The sequence below is a fragment of the Triturus cristatus genome, chromosome 11 (genome assembly GCF_964204655.1).
Source record: "Triturus cristatus chromosome 11, aTriCri1.1, whole genome shotgun sequence".
In the NCBI taxonomy this organism is placed as follows: domain Eukaryota; kingdom Metazoa; phylum Chordata; class Amphibia; order Caudata; family Salamandridae; genus Triturus; species Triturus cristatus.
In genome coordinates this window covers 1111278182-1111284181 of record NC_140594.1, presented here as the reverse complement: position 1 = coordinate 1111284181, position 6000 = coordinate 1111278182, and positions in this window count along the sequence as shown.

Genomic DNA, 6000 nt, shown 5'->3' with positions numbered 1-6000 from the left:
CCTAGTCGATATCGGGATCTCTCATGGTTGTCTCTCTGGGCCACTCATGCCCAGAGTGTCACCACTCTGGTAGATCCCTAGAGCTGCTGCAAGCTCCTTAAACCATCATTGCTGTGGTTTACCTATCGTGCACTTCATTTAATCCACACCCAGCAACCCTTTTGTTCACCCGACTGTTTCTTTTCCCTACTTTTATTCCAGCACAGTCTTCAGATCTTGGCCTAGCTGTCGCAGAAACCCAGAACTGTCTCCCAGCCTGTTCTTTATCTCTTTCCCCACTCATTGCCTGGTTCACCCCTCCACAAGGCAAAACTTGCTGTTTTCCCTTTCTTTTCTCACTGCCAAATCTGGTAACGGCATGGCGTCGTTCTGCAAGCTTCGCAGCTGCGCCACCACAACACTAGCACTGTTAAGTGGCTCACTGTGTTTATTTTCACTTTAGCCTTGGGGGAGCAACCAGGACCGTGGCCACCACCCCACTCGCTCCCTTCTGTCTTGTGAGTCCAATACAAGCCTGTGGCAATACCTGTCTGAATTAAATCCACCCAGTCGGCTGTGCACCCTCAAGCCCGATCTCACTGCCACCTCGGCATCCAACAGTACTGACAACTTTTCCCAGCAAAATCTGACATTTTTCACCTTATCTCACCCAGGCCAAAACACCCACAGCCTGCACTACCTAACAACCCTACAGCGCTCTGGAACTATGCCTAACTGCCTTATGTATCCCTAGCTGTCACTAAAGCCTCACCCCTGACACTAAACTGGCCAGTTTAGCACCACAAACGAGTCACTCGCCTGAGACAGCCTAGGGGTGGACACTCTGAAAGATGCTACTCCCAGGAGCATATTTTTTGCTTTCACTTTTTATCTCCTCTCCCTCCTTTCAGCGTCATTACAGACATACTGGGAACCACCTGCAGCCCCAGCAACTCCTTGCCCTCCCGCTTTCACGACAATGCGCCCAGCACCATTTCCTTTAATCTAGGCCTGCCCCTGGCCAAGGCGGAAGCTGCGAGCAATACATGCTCATCATCACTGACCCCCAGCACACATGACAGCCCCATGGCCACCACTACCGCCACCTCCCCCGCCTCACTGTGGCACCACCTGCAAGGCAACTGCCCGATAAGGTAACTGACGGCATGGATGTCATTTAGGGGTCGCTGCTGGCATGCCCCTTGCGACCCCCGGCACTGCTTTTCAACCCTGGATGGTGAACTCCACTCAGTTTGCGGAGTTTTCCGCACTTCGCGCTCTGCGGTGCACGCAGAGTTCCCCAAAAACTCCTCCGTGGAGCAGAGTTTTTTCCTCGCTTGCGCTCGTCAACATCAATTTTTCTGCACTCACGCTCGCTATGGTCTAGTTGGCGAGCGTCAGCGAGGCAAATCAACTTCCTGGCAATAATTCACAACGCGGCGGTCGGATTTCTCAATGCAAGTGGTCACGGCAGGTCGCGACCACTCACAATGAGAAATCTTCTGTTCCTCTTGAGAAAGCTGCTGCTCGAGTCGAAAATCTACTCGAGCAGCAGAAAGGAAGCTGCCCCCTCTTGTGCGGCACATGGTGCCATTCGCCATGATTTTACAGCGCAGGACAAACACCTGGCACTTAAAATTACTGCAAACGGCATGACCCTAACGGACTCTGACGCTCCTAGAAATAAGTGGAATGCGACGACTTTTTTATTGTCACTTCACAAAATTATGTGTGGCTGAATTCCACCCAGGATTTCCTTTTGTGACCCCTAGCGTCAGCAGTGGCAGAATCAGTGCCAGGAACAGTAGCAGCTCATTCTCATAGACGTCGGTGGTGGCTTCACTCTCGATGCTTTTTAATCACTTTTTTATAATTTTAATAGTGAATTATGTAAATAAAATGCTTTTAAATGTATGTATGTTGTGTGCGTGCTTGCAGTTTTGAGTGTGTTTAAGTAAGAGCGAGTTGGTGTGAACATGTGTGTATGTGTAGGCAGTGTGTGTGTGTGTGTTGGTGATAGTGAAGGTAAAGGGGCATGTGAATTCACTTCTGCTACCCCTGGCATTTTGGTGAATTGACGTCCATGATTGAGGGGCCGGTGCCGACAATGTGGCAACCTCAGTGTATTGACCTCTACCCCCGCAACATTTTTTACTTTCTTACTGTCACTCTTGGTACATACTGGAGGCCAACATCCATCAGCCATGCTTTGTTTAGATCACCTTTGCCACACTATGCAGAATCCACCTGTGCTACTCTGACCTGTCAAAACAAATTAACCTCCCATCTGACTTCATGGTTGCCTCCCAACAACAGAACTCAAAATAAACCTGTTGATGTTCCTAATGAAAAAAACTCTAACAGACAACTATTAATCTTCACCACACAGCCAGGAAACAAATCCCATCTAACAATACAGAGACTTTTTATTTAACTTCCCAACCTACCATATTAAAGGTAACTGGAAGAAGGTGACAGAACCAGGTTCTCTGGCTATATGATTCGATCCGAGGAGGGTTTTTTTTTGGGAGATTTGAGAGTCATTACTCCATATTCACTTATAATTATTTTCAAGTCGAATTTTTGTTTTATTGTTGATCTATCACACATTGTCATAGGTGAACTAGTTCACAGAGTCAGCGCTGTGATCAAACCCTGTTGATAGCAGTCAAAAGGGTTTGCAGAACTGTCAGCAAGTTTTTTGATCAATGGATTTTCCTTTTGATCAAGGACTTTGTAGAATTTTTCATTGAGTTTGTGGAGAAGGTCATCCAACATCCTAATGCCTAAATCTCTGTGGGAAAGTGCCAGAACCGTTGGTGCCCTGAAGCTAGATGGCCTTAAGAGACCCCGACCAAAAAATTTAAACTGACCTCTCCTTTGGCCCTTCTCTGTTGCCAGCACCACTCGCCAGAAAAAACTCAGGGAGAGATGCTGCTGTGCTTCATCTCCCCAAGATGCCCCGCTGATCTGCGGGCAACCAGGGCACAGCAAGTCTTTGATTGTAGCACCTGCTCTACTTGGCTTATGTCAGCACTGTCTGAGCTCAGGCAGTTCAAAGCACGGTCTGCAAGGGCGGCGCACAGTCGCCTCACCTGAAGCAGGACACCTAGGACCACCGGCCATGCAACTCCCTACAAGCAGGTGTGGCTCCACACACCAAGGTGATTCCATAGTTGTGATGCAGGTATCTTCAGTAAGTCACTGTCACTGCTCTGTCCCAGTGAGAGGGTGGGGGAGCATCTAGCTGCTCTGACACTGGACCTAGTCTCAGCCTCGCGGACTGCAACCCAGCTCGGCCCCTCAGCACCAGGATCAACTATGGGCAGCGAACCTGAGGGCTAGGTTCCAATTCTCCACAACAGATACCCAGTCATAGTCTTGTATTGTGATGATTATATACTGCAAGATTGGGATTTTGTAGGACGGTGTTGTGCAACTAAGGAGCTGCTTTATAAAGCAGCTATATTGCCTGCGGCACTCTGGCGCCCCTGTGCCTAAAAGGATAGTTCTTCTGATTTACATACAAAAAATTTAGACCTATACAGTGAAAGTCTTCCCTTTTGGCTGGACTTGGCTTTAGACACCTTGTTCAAACGCATCGTGATGGCAGCGCGCGTGTTGGAAAAGAGAGTATTTTTCTATCCATACATTGATTTATGAATAGATCAGCATGATTTTCAGTCAACTTATCACCGTGATCTGGTTATTCACATCAACTATCTGCAATTTACCCTTGTTCCAGTGCAACTTATCCACTCTGGGAATCTTTCTGGACACCCAGATCGAAAACATATTTTTCTTCAAAAGAAAAACCTCTTAGGCCCCCATTACGAGTGGCCCGCAAACGGTACGATATTTATTGTACCAGATAAAATCCGACTACTCAAAGTCAGAATTTATCGTGTGCTGGTCAACAAGTCCGGACTGGCTACCGGGCTTTCCTTAATAAACAATGCAAAACAAATGTTTTAAAAAGTATGCTCTTCCAGGTTACGTCTAGGGATCAACACCAGATTCAACTCTCCAGGCATAATCCCAGCTTTCATAACTTGATTTCTTATAGTAAAAATAAAAATGCATATTTTTCAACTGAAAAAAAGGAGTGAGTAGAATGCACTTGCTCTTACAAAAAGCACAGTAGTAACAAACTCCTCTTGGAAAGGACTGCTGACCTCTGTGTAATGTGTACGTTCATGAGTGTTCACAAACTGGCAGGCCATTGGCGCCAATGAATGCCCCTTCCCGGACCGTGGGAGGATATTTACTCACAAGTAAAACTGTGTAAGTAAAACCTTTTACAAGTATGAAAATGACTTGTGAATTGCAAAAGTCATTTTGCACTTAAGTTGAACTTTGCATGCACAAGTAGCATCGTGAACCAGTCCCTTAGACCCATATTTTTTAAGTCTTTGCACTGGCGCTAGGGCAAGGTAAATCTGCAGCAGTGATCACTCTTCCAGTGCAAATGGTAGTTTGTGACAGAAATGTGCCATTTTCACAACAGAATATCCTCTTTGCGCCCTTTCCGTCAAGGAGGTGTCATCTATCCCCTTCCTTCACACAACCACAAGCGCCCCACTTAAAGTTTTTGCTCTTCTGCGGCACTGATTCAGTAACACCAGGGTTCCTTTTAGAACTCCCATAATTTGTGTCAGCCAATGTCCCTGACCAGCACCCATAGGGGCAGATAATTGTTCCAGCATTATTGAGCCGATCAGTGCAAACACCAATAGGGTTTGATGCAAAGTTCAATCTACTAAAATGGCCAGACTGGGCCTGGTGTCAAAAACTAACCCCAAGAAAGCAGGCGTAAACAAGAGGGGGCAGGTATCTCCCAGAAACAGACAAACTGCATGCGTACTGCAGTGCACAGCAAACTTTCTGCCTTTTTCTGAGCATAGGAATTTGTAAAGTAGGGGTATAATTGGAGTACATATTTTATACCAGACAGTACAGACTCGCACCGCTCAATGTTGCAAGGCTGTGCATTGTTCACTTTACCCTATTTATGTGCCAGCACAGAGGTGACAATAGCAGCAGTCCAATCTTCGTAGATATTTCTCTTGGCTGTTTTCCCCTTTGCTTAATGTAGTGTAATAAATTTGATTGCTAATCTGCATTGCATGAAATCTTTGTAAATAGGGGCCTTGGCATGTTGGTCACCAAGATATAACAAATCACCCTGTAGGGCCTCATAGCACAACAAACCTTAGTTGGACAGAGGCTTTCACAACTTTAGATATTCTCTGTCTGTGCCTCTGATAATACTTCTTTAGATGCCTCCTTTCTTTTGTGTTTCACTCTTACACTCAACGCCTTCATGCTCAAATGGAATCATATTCGTTTTGCGTGTAAATACTATTAATACTCAAAGGTGCAACTCTCTTGTTAACACCCAGGCGCTCTATTGCATGTGTATGTACCGCACTCTATTCACATGTTGCTCCACGGTGGCCTCTGGTCAAGGGACTTGAGAGCCCAGACTACCTTTAGGAGCATTGTATCACTGACAGTATCAAGACGAATACTGTGATAGAAATTGTGGAATGCCTACTGTTATCATGGATGTTGGTGGTTCTTGCTTTCTAGGAAACCTGTGATTGGCAATAGTGATCTCCTCTGGAAGCTGGTGGGGTCTTCAGATTACAACTGCTGGTATGGTAAACAAATAATGCATCACGTTTTGTTTTTCATTATGGAAATTCAGCCCTTACAAGCAAAAAAATACAACTCTGTTACATCAAGCAAGATGTTTAATGTCAACACAGAACAATAATATTCCAAATGTTAACAGCCTCTAACATACACCAACGACGCTTTGCGTCTGAAGGTGACTAATGACATTTAATCCAGCAAGCGGTGAAGAGGAATCTTGTGATCTGCTGATGGACAGACGCAGGTCAAGACCATGTTAATTTGACAGACCATTCGGCTAAGTCAATTCTACAGAGCAGCGAACATAACCTCATGGTGTCTGCCCTCAGATGGAACAAACTCACTTGGACAGGGGTTTACAGA